Genomic DNA, 19300 nt, shown 5'->3' with positions numbered 1-19300 from the left:
ACGAGATGTAGACCTTTTGATTTACTAAATGGACATTTTGACCCCCGAGATTGCCTTGACGTTGACCTCACTCAACAAATGTTACAACAATACTTACAGACACATAAAGAGCGGATGAAAAAAGTGTACGACATCATTAATCAATCATCCCTTAGTGACCGAACGACCCTTATCCAAAATAGAAATAATACACGCGAACCTGAGATAGAATATGCACCCGATCAACAGATCTTTGTAAAGATTCCATTAGCTGAAAGACAAAAAACAGCCCCTAGATATACACAAGACACTGTCCTTGTCGATTTACCCATACATATTTACACTAAAAAGAAACGTGGCCCTATAGCAAAATCGCGACTAAAGCGAATCCCTAAAACAGCGAATTTGTTACAGGATCCTCGTGTTTGCGATGCTACCCCTGGTACATCTTCAGGACATTAAATTCGCGGACATTAAATATAAAAAGATAGCACACACAGTCTACAGAATCATTCACACAATTATAAAAACCAGTTCAGTTCAGTATATGAAATACAGATAAATAACTTGCTTAACAAATTAGACGAGATATTACTTCAAATTAAATCCTTACAACCCACTAGATCTAAAAGAGGAATCATTGATGGACTCGGAGGAGTTATAAAAAGTATTACAGGGAACTTAGACTATACTGATGCTTTAAAGTATAACGAAGCTATAAAATTATTAGAAAGTAATCAAGATAAAATTACAAATGAAATTAATAATCAATTAAGCATAAGCAAAGAATGGATCACTAAATATAATAGTGTTTTGACTCAACTAGTAGAAAATCAAAGTAAAATTAATAGTACCTTAATGTTAATACTTTCTAACAAAATGAATAATGGTTTGACTTTAATTAAATATGCGAAATTTGGCCAACTATTAGTAATATTAAGTAAAAACATAGACGATTTAAGGAACGAATTATTAAGAATAGAAAATAGTTTAGCTTTTATACATGCATCAAGCATGCACCGTTCTATGATTAGTATAGACATATTAAGTTAGTTTCTTATAATTCAACCGGCTTCTTACTATGCTAATAAGCAAATAGTTTTTATATTCCGATTTCCTATTATTTCTAAAGATATTTTTTTTTATTATATAGATTAGTTATTAGTAGTACCTAATAAAAAAATCACAGGCTCTTATCCCATCCTCTCCTTTCATTGCAACAAACGAGAATTCATTCTTGTACATAAAGGCCGAATGCCCGAAACATAGCAGCTGGTATCTCTGCCAAGTAGAACTCAATCATCAGATACAACTATTAATATATCATCTATAAATCTTCATGGACTCCATAGAAGCAACGATAAAATTGTGATGCAATCACCGCTACACATTGAACACGAAAAGGATTCTACAGTATATCATACAACCATACCAGTATACGAAATATTATTCAGTGCAGGTGCACTCATCATTTTATTACAATATAAAAAGTACAAGAAAACTATTGCAAAGAATGAAGAAAGCTTGGAAAATGGAGATAACCCAGAAGATCCTAAGGAAGCGAGTACTCCGGCAACTTTTTCACTCAACATTCTCAAATAGTTGCCTCTCTAGGGGTGGAGGAGTTACGGAACCCTAACCCTACGAATATGCTGACGTACCAAAGTGACTCGCCTGATCTCGGGCGACCACCCAGCGATTTCTTCGAATTGTCCAATGCACCTGTGTTTTAATTCTCGTAATTATAATATCTTATTAGAAGTTAAAAACACTCTTTATTCTCACTTCGATTAAAGCAGTCGTTAGTTTTAAGAATAATTGTATTAATATATAATTAATAAATAATTAATAATTATTTGGGTTTTTTTAATCCCTCGACTGCCGCAAACGAAATTCATGTTGGGTTGATTGTTTTGTTTCAACGGCCACTTTAGTTACAATACAAATTAAATATAGATATGAGAGTGTATTGAAATTGTAGTTATCTTTAGATTTTTTTAATTGTAAATCTGTACTTTTCCTTGAAAATAAATAAAGTAAAAAATATAATTTTATATTCAAGAGAAAATAAAGCTAAATAAATCATCAAGTTAGAGAACAAAAAACCCAATCACATACAAGCAATCTGTGCCCAAAAACGATAGTTTGCAATAGACAACAAATCAACATCCACGAGCCTCGAACCTGAACCTACCCATTCAGTTTAAACCAATGTAGAACAAAGTTTGACAACCACAGAAATACTTTGTAATAAGAAAAAACTTATTTTTCTTCTCCTATATATAGATTTTTTTAGTTCTCTGCGCGGGGAACGCGGAGAACTTAGTGCTCCACACACTTTTCTCAATTTGGTTGACTTATTTATTAGCCTTTCGAATTTTTTCTAACATTTTAAGTAAAATTCATTCATTCATTCATTGATATTAACAATAATAGAATTTAAGACCAAATAATAGACAATAAAAAACCTCACCTTTCAATTTAATCAAAGAAATAACTAAAAGAAGACAACCACTAGACTAAAAACAAAACAACAAATTTATACTTCCAATCACTTTCTGCTTTATCCAAAATAGCAACTAGACAAGACTAGTGTCATAACACTCCAATTTATTCCGCTTTAAAGATGGCGGATGGTGCAACTTAACGCTGCGGTATAATCTATTCCTTTGATAATAAGAATGGAACCTACAATCTTGAAATATTACTTAAAAGGAATCTGCCATAATCTATATATATAAAAGGACTTGTCCTCACTGACTGAGGTAAGACGCACGCACAGCCGTAACCGCTGTGCGTAGAAACGTTAAATTTGGACAAAAGTTTACTTTCGTAATCTGGACATCCACTAAGAAGGGATTTTGAAAAATTTTAACCCTAAAGGGGTGAAATAGGGGTTCAAAGTTTGTATGGAATAAAATTTAAATCGGCACCGATTTTTATAAAATTTGAAATTTAGATTTTTAAAAGTATTTCATTGAATACATGTTTCATGGGTTATTAGAATTCACCCTTAAATACGCAAGCGAAGCTGCGCGCGTCCGCTAGTGTATTCATATGCCTGCCTAACAGTCATTGTTTAATTTTTATTTTTTTAATACTTATTCTGCTATTCCGGACACCGGCTCAGCTAGTAAGATAAAAAAAGAAAAAATAAAGTGGGTAAGTCAACCATCACATTATGTTAATTTTTTTTTAAATCATTTAACATTCTTTCAAAGTATTGAGATCATGCGACATACGAATAGTTCCAAAAATTAAGCTTCTTTCATTATTTACGAGCAAGCGCGTACTTGAGACCGCTTAGCTTGCATTTCCTTTATATGACCTAAATTACGCAATCCCAATATTGTAGTACCGCGCGTGGCTCAATTTATTTTTGCATTTAGTTCATTATACTTTTAGATGCATTTAATATTATATATTTGTTAAAGAAAACTGTTTTATTTATAAACACACATATTGGTCCTCCGAACCTACATAACAACGGAACCCTAGTACATCCGCGTGTGTGCGGTTCTGTATACCGGTGTACTTGTAGAGATACAGTGCATTAACTATAATAAGTGACTTTCGTGTACTACCTGTACCTACGTTAAGAGTTCCAGTGAAAATCGCCTGAACGCTAAGGATTCAGGCGCGCAGATTCCAAGTAAGATCTGTCCATTTATTTTATATTATTTCTCTCTCAACGATGTCTTCGGTGGCGGATATTTTGGATAACCTAAAGCAGGTGGCATCGGCCATAGAAAGGGTATATACAAATTTTAAGAAAGTCGGCGCAAGTAGATACATAAATATAAGATGTTGGTCCTTCTAGACAGCTATTGGTTTGCATATGAGAGTAACTTTTCGAGACTGTTGATTAAGGAGTTAGAGAGGTTCACACTGATGAAATGGGATGATGAAAGAGAGGTATGATACTATTAAGACTCATATCCAGAGCTGTGATATTACAGCCGGAGAGAAACCACAATCTCCCCTCGGCAAACCTCCCACGTTCACACTACTGGGAGCTAGACAGCGAGCTGAACGGATCAAACGAGGAGTACGAGTGTACATTCTCAGCGTATGAATATAAGTACCAGGCCGTCAGAAAGGCCATTAATAAAAAGATGGAAATTCCTACGTTTAGCGGAAACTACAATAACTGGGTTTTATTCAAAGACTTGTCCAGTGAGACTATTCATAAAAATAATAACATGTCTGACGCACAGAAGATGCAGTATTATCATAAACCGTCCTTTATTAATAGTAAAGTAATTTCACCAGTTCTTAACAATTCGCAATAGACTCGCGCATCGACGGAAGGCGGTCATAGCGGTGAGGGCAACTCTGCTTATACAAGGGAAAATGCCAGCGCAGAAAAACAACTTCCACGTAACTCATACGTGTCAGTTCAGGAGGATCCAAACGAGATCTTACTTCCTACTACAAAAAGGCACGATGACGGTCGATACGAAGTTACGTTGCCACTGAAACCCGAGTACCAGGAGAAATTAGGGAATTCAAAACCAAAAGCAATAGCTCAATTTTATAATTTAGAAAGACGACTTCAATTAAATAAACCAATTAAAAATGATTATTCGCAATTCATTCAAGAATTTTGTCGCTCGGACATATGACACCAGCGGCGGTCGACCGTAATGCATTCCAGCAGATGTTATTTACCTCCCCATTGTGTCACCCGAAACTTTTTTACTTTAATTACTTCAACAAGAATTATGGATCTCATTCTGAAGTTGTGACAATTTAAATATGCATTTACTGCCGATATCGAAAAAATGTTTAGGCAAATATGGGTTAGTAATAAAGATCAGAATTTGCAAATGATTCTTTAACCCATTTAGACCCATAGCCAAACTAGCAGTAAATAAAAGGTTTTTTAGGTAATAATTGCTAGATATCGATGTAAGAAAATAAAAAACGTAAAAAAAATTTTTTTTTTTTTTTATTTAAATATAAAAAAAATGCCGTCCTTAAATGGGGCCAATGGGCACATTAGTAGTAGTATCTAAATTTTCGAAACTATTTTTGCGACATGAAATGTTTTATAACACTTTTTACACTATCAACGCGTTTTTAGGCAGGCATATGAATACATTATGGCAGATTCCTTTTAAGTAATATTTCAAGATTGTAGGTTCCATTCTTATTATCAAAAGAATAGATTATACCGCAGCGTTAAGTTGCACCATCCGCCATCTTTAAAGCGGAATAAATTGGAGTGTTATGACACTAGTCTTGTCTAGTTGCTATTTTGGATAAAGCAGAAAGTGATTGGAAGTATAAATTTGTTGTTTTGTTTTTAGTCTAGTGGTTGTCTTCTTTTAGTTATTTCTTTGATTAAATTGAAAGGTGAGGTTTTTTATTGTCTATTATTTGGTCTTAAATTCTATTATTGTTAATATCAATGAATGAATGAATGAATTTTACTTAAAATGTTGGAAAAAATTCGAAAGGCTAATAAATAAGTCAACCAAATTGAGAAAAGTGTGTGGAGCACTAAGTTCTCCGCGTTCCCCGCGCAGAGAACTAAAAAAATCTATATATAGGAGAAGAAAAATAAGTTTTTTCTTATTACAAAGTATTTCTGTGGTTGTCAAACTTTGTTCTACATTGGTTTAAACTGAATGGGTAGGTTCAGGTTCGAGGCTCGTGGATGTTGATTTGTTGTCTATTGCAAACTATCGTTTTTGGGCACAGATTGCTTGTATGTGATTGGGTTTTTTGTTCTCTAACTTGATGATTTATTTAGCTTTATTTTCTCTTGAATATAAAATTATATTTTTTACTTTATTTATTTTCAAGGAAAAGTACAGATTTACAATTAAAAAAATCTAAAGATAACTACAATTTCAATACACTCTCATATCTATATTTAATTTGTATTGTAACTAAAGTGGCCGTTGAAACAAAACAATCAACCCAACATGAATTACACACGGTAGCCCTTGCCCACTTGTCGCAGGTGTAGGGCGATGTGCCTGCGCTTCGTTTTGCGGCGACGCCCTAGCCGTACCCAGTCTTGTGTTTCGTTGTCGGTCCATTTAAGTGGCGGTTGGCGGTTTTTAAATGGAGCGACTGCCGTCTGACCTCCAAAACCTCTTCGTGGGGAAAAACCGAAGGGAGAGGAAAATAGAAGGGGTAGGATAGGTAAAAGGAGGCAGCTAAGGAAAAGAGGAGGGGAAGGGGGGGGGGAGTTAGGACACCATTCTTACGGACTGGATGAGGATGTAAGAGTGGCGGCTCGAGGATCCGGGGTCGCGTACCCGTATGTCCACAAACAAATATCGGACAGATATTAGTCAGGACATCCTCTGGATTGTTCGTCCATAAATTTGTCTATAGTAGCTATAATCCCCCGGCACTGGCGGCGGTGGTCCGCCTTCTGTTCATATAGATTTTTGTGGGCGTCGACGAGAATGCTGACTAATTTTTTATTTGAATCATGCTGTGTTTCGACGTGCGTAGTGTCCAATTTCTCCTTAATATGTTTGAAGAGATCCCTCAGTAACTGTATTTCCGTGGGTTTTTCGCGATCGTTTCGGCTAAGCCAATCTTGTATATTAGAACTGATTACAGAACCAATATTTTCAATATTACTTCTGCTATCCACTTTTCGAGTTGGCAGCCATTTTCTAATTTCATCCGATGATGATTCTATTGTTATTAGTGTCTCCGGTGAATTATTATTTATTTTTTGTATTAATTTTCTTTGTGTGTAAATTATTAGACATAATGTCAGAATAAATTGCAATGTCAGTCTGCTCAATAGAAGCAGTTGAAGTAGTAGCCATGAACTGACGTATCATAATTAAAATATTGGTATTGAGTAATTTAGGTCATATAAATAAATGCTAGCTAAGCGCGACATGTACGCGCTTGCTCGTACATATTCCCGGGCGGGAAAGATGAGGGTTAGTAGAAGAGATGATATGCTGCGATGATAACAAGGTAGGTGATTATTACAAAATTGCTTAACTGCCATGAACTCCGTGATTAGTAATAATGATAACTAGATGATTACATTTTTTCTTAACATCTAACTTATACTGAAGAAGTGTTCAAATATCCCTCGGGAACACTTAGTCTAGGTGTCTCTTTCACTAAGACATTTGCACTTGTAGACTGAGTCGACGGGGGCGCCTCTCGGGTCGGGGCCGCCTGTGGTCCTCGCTCCGGCGCCCATTACGCTCGCCTGCTGCTGCAATTGTAAACCTATACTGCTCCACCGAGGCCCACTAAAGCGAATAACATGTATATCGCAGCATAGTGGTGGACGTCGTGAAAATACATTTCTGCTAAGGGTTCGGTATTTTTCATTAATTCGATATTTCTCAGTGCGTTTTATTAAATTAAACTCTGCTTCTACCACCGACGTCTGATTCTTCCATAGCTTACAGTGACGTCACCTCATGCCGTAGCTGCAATGTGATCGTGATTGTATTTTTTCACAAATATTTTCCAGGTACTTATGTATTTCCCAAATAGCCTTAATGCCTTCTGAATACGGTTGAGTATCGTAATACACTACTAGCCGCCAGTCGTCTCTAATTATTTGCATGTCTTTAATGTGGTCGAAATAAATACTATTGTTACTTGGTAAGGGATTTATATTATAAAAGGACTGACCTAGTGGGATATTTATAAAAAATAATAAAGAAAGTGCTACGGAGGCAAAGTTAACAGTTTTATTTTCCGTTACAGATTTAATAGAATTTTGTTCGTTATTTTCGGGAAGCCTACATAATTTTATAACTGGCCTTTTCATGAACCCGTCTTTAGGTCTAAGTTGAATTTGTCCTATTACGACTCTTCTTTTCTAATCAAATGTAATTATATTACATAGAATACTAAGTACTTAAGTATGTTTTGTACCAAAAGAAATGTATTTAGAAGAAAAAATTAAAAATAAATATACTTACATTTTGCCTTCACAGATTTCGTGAAACAGCTTTACAAAAGGCACGAAATGAACGATTGTAAAAAAATTTTAATTGGATTTTACGGCTACAACATAAGTATATACTACTTATCTTTTCAATCCTAGACATAAACTGCATAAAAATAAAAATATAAAAAAAACAAGGGTACTATTGTAGGTGTACCCATTTGGGCACGGCGGGTCTATATGGGTTAATCATCTCTTATAATGGAGAGATAATCCAAATAAAATATTGCTTGAATATTACTTAGCTACAATTTCATATGAAACTAAAGCGGCTCCATTCCTTGCAATGATGACGCTTCAACGATTAGCTCACGACGAGAGGCCGAACTTTCAAGATAGTTTAGCGCCTAGCGTACTAGAAGAATCCTTTTACTTGGTTGACCTCATTCATGATGCCCACTCGCTTCAAGCTGCCAAACAGCTACAAACAGACATGACTAACTTAATGAAGAAGGGTGGTTTTCACTTAAGAAAATGGAATAGGTGGCCCCAGGAATATTTAACTTCACTTACCGCTCGTAGTAAATAAAGGGAGCCTAAATCAAATGTAAAATGAGACGATATTGTCATCAGTAAGTAAGGAAGACAATCTCCCGCCGGGGAAATGGGCCTTAGGTCGCGTACTAGAGCTACACCCCGGTAGCGACGGCTACGTAAAAGTTGTGACGCTTAGACCTAAAGACGGGTTCATGAAAAGGCCAGTTATAAAATTATGTAGGCTTCCCGAAAATAACGAACAAAATTCTATTAAATCTGTAACGGAAAATAAAACCGTTAACTTTGCCTCCGTAGCACTTTCTTTATTATTTTTTATAAATATCCCACTAGGTCAGTCCTTTTATAATATAAATCCCTTACCAAGTAACAATAGTATTTATTTCGACCACATTAAAGACATGCAAATAATTAGAGACGACTGGCGGCTAGTAGTGTATTACGATACTCAACCGTATTCAGAAGGCATTAAGGCTATTTGGGAAATACATAAGTACCTGGAAAATATTTGTGAAAAAATACAATCACGATCACATTGCAGCTACGGCATGAGGTGACGTCACTGGAAGCTATGGAAGAATCAGACGTCGGTGGTAGAAGCAGAGTTTAATTTAATAAAACGCACTGAGAAATATCGAATTAATGAAAAATACCGAACCCTTAGCAGAAATGTATTTTCACGACGTCCACCACTATGCTGCGATATACATGTTATTCGCTTTAGTGGGCCTCGGTGGAGCAGTATAGGTTTACAATTGCAGCAGCAGGCGAGCGTAATGGGCGCCGGAGCGAGGACCACAGGCGGCCCCGACCCGAGAGGCGCCCCCGTCGACTCAGTCTACAAGTGCAAATGTCTTAGTGAAAGAGACACCTAGACTAAGTGTTCCCGAGGGATATTTGAACACTTCTTCAGTATAAGTTAGATGTTAAGAAAAAATGTACTCATCTAGTTATCATTATTACTAATCACGGAGTTCATGGCAGTTAAGCAATTTTGTAATAATCACCTACCTTGTTATCATCGCAGCATATCATCTCTTCTACTAACCCTCATCTTTCCCGCCCGGGAATATGTACGAGCAAGCGCGTACATGTCGCGCTTAGCTAGCATTTATTTATATGACCTAAATTACTCAATACCAATATTTTAATTATGATACGTCAGTTCATGGCTACTACTTCAACTGCTTCTATTGAGCAGACTGACATTGCAATTTATTCTGACATTATGTCTAATAATTTACACACAAAGAAAATTAATACAAAAAATAAATAATAATTCACCGGAGACACTAATAACAATAGAATCATCATCGGATGAAATTAGAAAATGGCTGCCAACTCGAAAAGTGGATAGCAGAAGTAATATTGAAAATATTGGTTCTGTAATCAGTTCTAATATACAAGATTGGCTTAGCCGAAACGATCGCGAAAAACCCACGGAAATACAGTTACTGAGGGATCTCTTCAAACATATTAAGGAGAAATTGGACACTACGCACGTCGAAACACAGCATGATTCAAATAAAAAATTAGTCAGCATTCTCGTCGACGCCCACAAAAATCTATATGAACAGAAGGCGGACCACCGCCGCCAGTGCCGGGGGATTATAGCTACTATAGACAAATTTATGGACGAACAATCCAGAGGATGTCCTGACTAATATCTGTCCGATATTTGTTTGTGGACATACGGGTACGCGACCCCGGATCCTCGAGCCGCCACTCTTACATCCTCATCCAGTCCGTAAGAATGGTGTCCTAACTCCCCCCCCCCTTCCCCTCCTCTTTTCCTTAGCTGCCTCCTTTTACCTATCCTACCCCTTCTATTTTCCTCTCCCTTCGGTTTTTCCCCACGAAGGGGTTTTGGAGGTCAGACGGCAGTCGCTCCATTTAAAAACCGCCAACCGCCACTTAAATGGACCGACAACGAAACACAAGACTGGGTACGGCTAGGGCGTCGCCGCAAAACGAAGCGCAGGCACATCGCCCTACACCTGCGACAAGTGGGCAAGGGCTACCGTGTCATGTACGGGCACGACCAAAGACGCTAGTACCCAGAAAGAAACTCCGCTTTGCAACGTGGAATATTGGCTCTCTGACCGGACGATGCAGGGAACTCGCAGATGTACTCATGAGACGTCGGGTCCAGTGTGCTTTCCTCCAGGAAACACGCTGGAAGGGCAATAAGTTCCGTAACATCGGACAGAGTTACCGGCTTATCTACACTGGGTCACCTTCGGGTAGAAACGGTGTAGCGGTAGTGCTTTCTGAAGAGCTTCAGAATGGGCTCCTTGAAGTTGACCGTCGCTCCGACCGCTTGATGCGAGTGAGGGTACTGATTGAGGGCGTTATCACAAACTTAATCAGTGCCTATGCTCCCCAGGCGGGATGTAGCGCGGCCGAAAAGGAGACATTCTGGGAGCAGTATGAAGGGGTGCTACTTGCTGTGCCGTCTACCGAAGTGGTCTTAGTTGGGGGGGACTTGAACGGGCACGTCGGTAGGGCTGCTGAGCCGTATGAACGTGTTCACGGGGGTTTTGGGCACGGTCTTCGCAATGCAGAGGGAGAAAACATTCTGAGAACCTGTATTGCGTCTGATCTGGCCGTCGTGAATACGTTCTTCCAAAAGAATTCTCAGCACCTTATCACGTATAAGTGCGGGTCCCACTCAACTCAAATAGACTACTTATTGACCAGACGGTGTCATATGGGCAGGGTAACTAACTGTAAGGTCATTCCAGGCGAAAGCCTAACGGCCCAACATCGACTTCTTGTCATGGACTTTAACGTCACTCCGAAGAAGAAAGTAGCCGAGAAACGTAGGCCTCGGATCAAGTGGTGGTTGCTGAATGGACCGATGCAGACCGACTTCCTGGCAGAGGTGAAAAGTCATAATCTTTCGACTGACACCGAGACTGCTCAGGATGCTTGGGATCGGGCTCAGTCGGCAATCATTGCGGCGGGCAGGCGAGTTCTTGGCGTTTCTAGGGGACGACGTGTCATCGACAAGGAGACATGGTGGTGGAATGACGAGTTCCAGGAGGTGACTCGTGAAAAGAAGGCTGCCTTTAAGAAGTGGCAGGAATCCAACTCTCCTGAAGACAGACTGGAGTACACAGTAGCTAAACGTGTCAGTAAAAGAGCTGTAGCCAGAGCCCGCAGTGAGAGTTTGTCACCATTGTATGATAAACTTGAAACTGTGGAGGGGCAGAAGCTCATTTAAAAACTGGCACGTTCCGGGGATAAAGTGACGCAAGATATCGCAAAATGTCTTTGCGTCAGAGATTCCCAGGGCACGCTGCTCTGTAATCATGACTCTGTGAAGGAGAGGTGGCGAAGCTACTTCCAGGAGTTGCTGAATACTCAGCATCCATGCAGTCTTCATCACGACCCACCGCCTAACCTCGGACTTATTGCCCCAATAACCCTTGACGAAACACGTAATTGCCTTCGACGCATGAAGAACGGAAAAGCGGTGGGACCTGACGACATTCCGATCGAAGCGTGGAAATCGTTGGGCTCTCTTGGTGTGCTCATGCTTACTGACCTTTTTAACCATATCTTGAACACTGGTAAGATGCCGCATCAGTGGCGGCTTAGCTTTATTACCCCTATTTACAAGGGAAGGGGCAGTGTTCAAGATTGTGGTAGTTATAGGGGCATTAAGCTTATGAGTCATATCATGAAGCTCTTCGAGCGCATGATCGACCTCAGGCTCCGCCGAGAGTGTACTGTCTCTGAGTCTCAATATGGATTTCAGCCAGGATCGGGCACCATGGACGCCATTTTCGCCCTCAGAACTTTGATGGAGGCATACAGGGAAAAAAGGAGAGCTCTGCACGTGGCCTTTTTAGATCTGCAGAAGGCCTTTGACTGTGTGCCTCGTCAGTGTATCTGGTGGGCATTGCGATCCAAAGGGATCCCTGAGGCCTATATTGAGATTATCAGAGACATGTACCACGATTCCGCTTCTATGGTTAGGACTGCTGTTGGCGACACTAGACCCTTCCCGATTACAGTGGGGGTTCACCAGGGCTCGGCTCTTATGCCGTTCTTATTCAATGTAGTGCTCGATACTGTCTCGGCTCACATCCAGGACCAGCCTCCATGGCTGATGATGTATGCCGACGACATAGCACTCATTGCCGAGAACCGACTGACGCTGGAGCGTAAAGTGAACCTCTTCTAAGTCTTAAACTAAATGTGTCGAAGACAGAGTACATGGCCTGCGGGAGCCGGGACTCGAGCACCATCCTTATAGGTCCTGAGCCAGCCGTTAAGTCGGAGAAGTTCAGGTACCTTGGATCTGTTATGCACGAGTCTGGAGGCATCGACCACGATGTCCATGGCCGGATAAGCGCTGCCTGGGCCAAATGGCGGGAGGACCACTGGTGTGGTCTGCGACCGCAGAATACCGCCCAAGCTCAAGGGGCTGATGTACAAGAGCATCGTCCGACCGGTTCTTTTATACGGCAGCGAATGTTGGCCAGCACTATCTCGGCACACTCAGGAGCTTCACGTCACGGAAATGAAGATGCTGAGGTGGATGTGCGGCGTAACGCGGTCTGACCGCATGCGCAACACATTCATTCGAGGTAGTCTTGGGGTCCGTGACGTAGCGGATAAGCTCCAAGAGCGTCGCTTGAGATGGTTTGGCCACGTTACGCGCCGGCCTAAGAACTATGTCGGACGCAAGTGCCTTGCTATACCAGTTCCTGGGGCGCGACCTCCCGGACGCCCAAGGAAGCGCTGGTTGGATGTCGTGATGCAGGACATGAGAGCCAATGGTCTAACCACCGAGGACGCAAAAGATCGTGCAAAGTGGAGTAGGTTAAGTAGGAAGGCAGACCCTGGTAATAGCCGGGATTAATGCCAGGAAGAAGAAGAAGAATTTACACTCTGTTGACATTTCTCAACATTTAAATTAATTTCTCAGACAACAGAGGTAGCAACCTCTAGCTCTAATTTATTATTAAATATCCCTTTGAGCTCTTCCCTCCAGCTAGCTTTACAATTAAATTACAACAATAATAACGCACACTGCACATCATCACAATATCCATGCAAAAATAATAATAAAAATGTTAAGTCTATTAGATTAGTTCATCAGAACATCCGTTGCTTGACGGGGGGCAAGCAGCTAGAGCTGGAATTATTCATGAACTCGGAGGAAATTAGTATTTTGTGTATTACTGAACATTGGTTAAAGGTAAACCAGCTCATGTTTAATTTCAGAAACCACCGGGTAGGAAGCTCATTCTGCAGAATCAACACAATACACGGGGGGTCGCTTATTATATTAAACAAGAACCTTAAGTTCAAGGAACGGAAAGATATTGTGTCCCTTTCTGTAGAATGTTCTATCGAATTAGCGTGTGTTCAACTAGAGCAATTCATTGTTATATGTGTATACAGACCTCCCTCTGCCAATTTAAAATTATTTTTAGAAGTAATGGATGAGGCCTTAAGCAAACTTACCAAGTCGGGTAAGCCTTTGTTAGTGTGTGGGGACTTTAATGTTAATATTTTGGAAAGTTTAAGCCCCACCATAAATTTATTAAGTCTTTTTAAGTCACACAATTTACTTAATTTATTTATGGAGCCAACCAGAATAACTCCTACGACTAGTACTTGTATAGATAACATATTTACTGACATTATTCCATGCTACAAAAGCATTATTAATAAATTGGATTCTGACCACTCTGGTCAGCTAGTAGAATTCTCTAGTAAGAAAAAACAGGTGGCTAAGAGAAAAATTGCTTTTGTACCTGTCACAGCTAGTCGTTTGGAACGTATGAGAGTTAGTTTACTAACTAATTTACCAGTTTTAGATATAACTTTACCTCCCAATTCTTTGTACAATTCTTTTTTTACTCTTTTATTAATAAATTTCATTCAATATTTACTCCCAAAGAGATTACAATTACCGATAGTCCTATCTTTGGTGACTGGGCCACAGCAGGTATTTATAAGAGTAGGGAGACACTGTATATGTTATATTATGAAAAACAGTTTAATAGTGGTGAAGAGTTTAAAGAGTACTTAAAATCTTGCTCTAAAATTTTCAAAAGTGTTTGCAAAATTGCAAAATCTTTATTTATTAAACAAAATCTGAAATAGTAATAATAAAATTGAAGCCACTTGGAAGGTTGTTAATGCCGAGACTGGGAGAACTAGGGTGAAAGATTCTAATTTTAAACTTAGTATTGACGGTCACATTGTTGATTCCGATTTGGAAGTGGCCATTGCATTTGAAAAGTTTTTCTCTACTTTCCCAGTCAGTCTAACAAACGATTTAGGTTCTTCTACCACTATTGCAGAATCGTTAATTAAAGACAATGTTCCCGAATTTTATAATGGTTTCGTTTTCCGTCATGTAAATTATTCAGACATTAGTGTAGCTTTCAAATCAATTAGTATGAAAAAGACAGCCGACTTGCGGGGTGTCTCAGTTAATATCATAAATTCTTTAATTGATATTTTCATTCCTGATTTAGTTACAATTTTTAATAGATGTATTGATTGTGGAGTGTTTCCTGATTTGATGAAATATAGTAAAATAACTTCATTGTTTAAATCAGGTAGTACGCAAGACCCTACAAATTTCAGACCGATTTCAGTACTACCTACGTTTAGTAAAATTTTTGAAAAGCTGATACTCAGTCAGCTTCTTACTTATTTTAATAAAAAATAAATTACTGCACACAGGTCAATTTGGTTTCACTCGTGGAAGGTCAACATCTGATGCTGGGGTCAAATTATTAGAGAGTGTATTCGCGGCTTGGGAGGAGTCACGTGATGCCTTTGGGGTGTTTTGTGACTTGTCCAAAGCATTTGATTGTGTGCAGCATAAAACTCTTATCAGGAAGCTACACCACTATGGTATAAGAGGCATTGCTTTGGATCTTCTCACTTCTTATTTAAGTGATAGGATTCAAAAAGTAAATGTCAACGGGAAACTATCACACGGGTCACCTGTAGCATTGGGGGTGCCACAAGGCTCTATTCTGGGTCCGTTTTTGTTCCTTTTGTACATTAATGACTTACCTCACCTTATGAGAGATATCTGAGAAATAGTGTTGTTTGCAGATGATACATCTTTAGTTTTTAAGGTTAATAGACGGCAATTGGAAATTGACGATGTAAACAGTGCTCTTTCTAGGATATTACACTGGTTTAGTGCCAATAACTTGCTTTTAAATAGTAGTAAAACTAAATGTATCAGGTTCTTTGATAAGACAAAGAATGTGCAACAAGCAGAAACCAGGGTTTTGATGAAATGAGTTGCTCTATTTCTAAGTTAAAATTGTTAATTGTAATTTGTAACAAATGTTGGCATTTAAAAAGAGTGGCCATGAGTTTTCATTTATAAACACTCATCCCGTACTACATATTAATATAATATGACGTTCAAAGTAGAAAATATAAAAACATATTCATTTCAATAGAGATTTCTAACATAAAAATGTTGTAACACATTAAAAAGTAAAACATGTCTACTAGACTTCTAAGACGACGACGACGACGACTACTACTACTACTACTACTACTACTACTACTACTACTACTACTACTACATACATCATACCTATAAATAATAAAAAATAATGTTAAAAACTTCTATAGTTCTAAGAGGTGCGGGACTCAACAACAGGAAAATTAAATAATAGTTATTTCTCGTATATGGGAATTATATCTAAAGATGTCTTTAAAAAAAATCTGTTTTTTTTAATACTTTAATTCCTTCATAAAAAAAAATTACAGTATAATAATACTTAGGTATAAAAGTTGCATTTCATTATTTACTAATAATTAAAGATTATAGAAATTGCAAATGGGAACACAACCCACAACCGACTTACAAATTTATATTAACACTAGAAGTGCCGAAGATTGAACCGCCGTCGTGTCAAATTTGTCCGATTCTACTTATTATGTTAATTGTTGGTATAATACAAAAAATATTATAAAAATAATTCGTAAAATATGTAGACCATCTTTAATAATCAATTCTTATTATTTAACCAAGAAAGAATAAAATATTTCTAATACGTTCTAAGGTCGTGACAACTAACTGAATAACTCTTACAAAATTATAAATTATTGAAATTACTTAATATTATTAGTAGGCCAAGTAATGCATTAATATATTCTTCATCAGTGATACATCACAGATGATTTATAATATTGCGTGGTAACGCCTCCAGAATTCGGCGGAAAATGCCAGCGGAGTGCATAGCACTAGGTTCCCAGGTTCCCTCTACCTACCCTACAATTGCCCACATTTGGTATCAAGTGTTTTTCTGAAATTGAAGCCTAGCTTAGTCATCCTTTCATCTAATACCTCACATGGACTAGCGGCAAAATTTTGTATTGACACCAATTTCACCCCACTTTTTAGGCTATTATTTTTTAAGATTTATACATAAATGTATAGTTTTCAGATTTTTTCCTGTACTAGTACTACATGTAGATGCTAGCTGCCAAGTTTCATAATTCTAAGTTAACTGAAAGTACCTTATTAATTTGATTCCCTTTATAGTGTCGAAATACACGTTTTTTACTATATAAATGGCCATATGTTTTTTTAAGGGCGCTTTTTCAGGAAATCAAGGGACTGTAGATCGTCATATAGTTGATATTCATATACTCATATCAATATCAACTCGATTTCTCCAAGCATTCCTGAGATAAAGGCACAGACAGACGGATGGACAAAAAAATGATCTTATAAGGGTTTTTTTTTCCTTAAAAGCTACAGAACCCTAAAAACTTAGGCATTGACTGCTAAAACTACTGATGTGTTGGCATTACTAGGTAAACGCAATTGTGCATAGCCAGTCTTGCAATAAACGTTAATTGGGAAGCACGTCTTTGATTTACTAGTGGCGACGAGGACAAACCGGTTTAATATATTAAAAATGTCGGTCGGTAAAATCAGTGAATTTAATTTAACAACCGGGAACTGGTTAGCATATACAGAAAGAATGGAAATGTATTTTGTGGCAAACAATATTAAGGAGGAATTAAAATTACCAACGCTTATATCGTTAATGGGCGAGGCAGCCTACGAGCTGTTGTCGAGTTTAGCGTGTCCGTTAAAACCATCAGCGTTAAAATATTCGGAAGCTATAAATCTTCTGCAAGAACATTTACAGCCGAAGCCTTCAGTAATGGCGGAGAGGTATAGATTTAGACAACGGAGACAGTTGACGGGGGAGTCCATTGCGGAGTACGTGGAAAAAATTATTAGAAAATTCTCAACAAGCGAGGCAGGCCGTGCAATTAACGGAAAAATCATTTCTTTTAAAAAATAAGAACGTTTTAACGCCACGTGGAGAATGGCGGGACAGCGCGGGGAGCCGCGGCGGGCGGGGTGACGCCAGCGCACGTGGTCGTGGAGGCCATTCGTATGGCAGGTCGGCCAGTACCTACTGGGTGACGCAATCTGAGGATGACTCGTTGAAGATGCATGCAGCGTCAGAAAAGGTAGGACGGAGTCACTATAGGGCACAGAGTAGTGACCTTCAATTCTGTGAAGAAGGTGACGAGCCAATGTATCAAATGTCGCTAACGCAATACAAGCCGGTACATATCACTATTTTAGTTAATGATATTTTTTAAAAAATGGAAATAGATACGGGAGCTCCGTTGTCGTGTATTAGTTTTGATATTTATAATAAACATTTTAATAATATTATGATAAAACCGTGCCGTATCAAATTGAGTTTTTACGACGGATCCCTTGTAAAACCATTAGTTTATATAGAAGTAAATGTGAAGTATAAAAATGTAACGAAAATGTTAGATTTGTACATTTTTATTAATGGAACAACTAATTTACTAGGGCGGCAATGGCTAGCCGAGTTAGGTATTGAAATACCTAAATTGTGTGTAAATTCTCTAAAAACAAATGTTTATGATAAAGATAAAATTATTAATTCTATAATTTCCAGACATAAAGCATTATTTGATGACACGTTGGGGCGGTTCAATGGTGGAACGGTGAGCCTATGTGTGCGGGCGGGAGCGCAACCCGTATACTGTCGCGCGCGAGCGCTGCCGTACGCGGTGCGCGACCGGGTCGACACCGAGTTAGATGGCATGCTGGCCGCCAACGTCATCGAGCCGGTTGACCACTCCGACTGGGCCACGCCTCTAGTCATAGCTCGTAAGGCGGACGGGGGCATTAGCATATGCGCCGACTATAAGGTAACGCTCAATCGTGTTTTAATGGTTGACAGGTACCCGGTTCCAAAATTAGATGATTTATTTAGCGAACTGTCGGGGCAAGTTTGGTATACAAAGCTAGATCTCTCACAAGCGTATAATCAGCTGGAGCTCGATGAGTCATCTAGGGATTATACGGTCATAAACACGCATCGTGGATTATTTAAATATAAACGTTTGGTATACGGGCTATCTTCGAGTCCCGGTATTTTTCAAAAATTCATGTCAAATCTTTTAAAAAATATACCTAACACGCTTATATTTTATGACGATATTTTAATTACAAATAAGGACTTGAAAACGCATTTAGAAACCATAGATAAGGTATTGCACATTTTAGAAACTAACGGGTTGAAAATTAAGCGCAATAAGTGTAAATTTCTTGCAAATGATGTCAAGTATTTAGGTTTTATAATAAGTAAAAACGGACTTGAAGTCGATAAAGACAAAATAGAAGCTATTGTTTCAATGCCGCCTCCTACTAACATTAGTGAACTTAAATCTTTTTTAGGGATGGTCAATTTTTAAGGTAAATTTTTAAAAAATCTGAGTTCGTATTTAAGTCCATTGTATGGGTTGCTCAAAAAGGGGAAACATTTCATATGGGGTAAAAGTCAGAATATAGCTTTTGAACGA

The sequence above is a fragment of the Heliconius melpomene genome, unplaced genomic scaffold (genome assembly GCF_056956725.1).
Source record: "Heliconius melpomene rosina isolate 202511_hmr_F unplaced genomic scaffold, ASM5695672v1 ptg000032l, whole genome shotgun sequence".
Taxonomy (NCBI): domain Eukaryota; kingdom Metazoa; phylum Arthropoda; class Insecta; order Lepidoptera; family Nymphalidae; genus Heliconius; species Heliconius melpomene.
The sequence above is the reverse complement of the archived record's forward strand: the minus strand, read 5'-3'. Positions refer to the sequence as shown.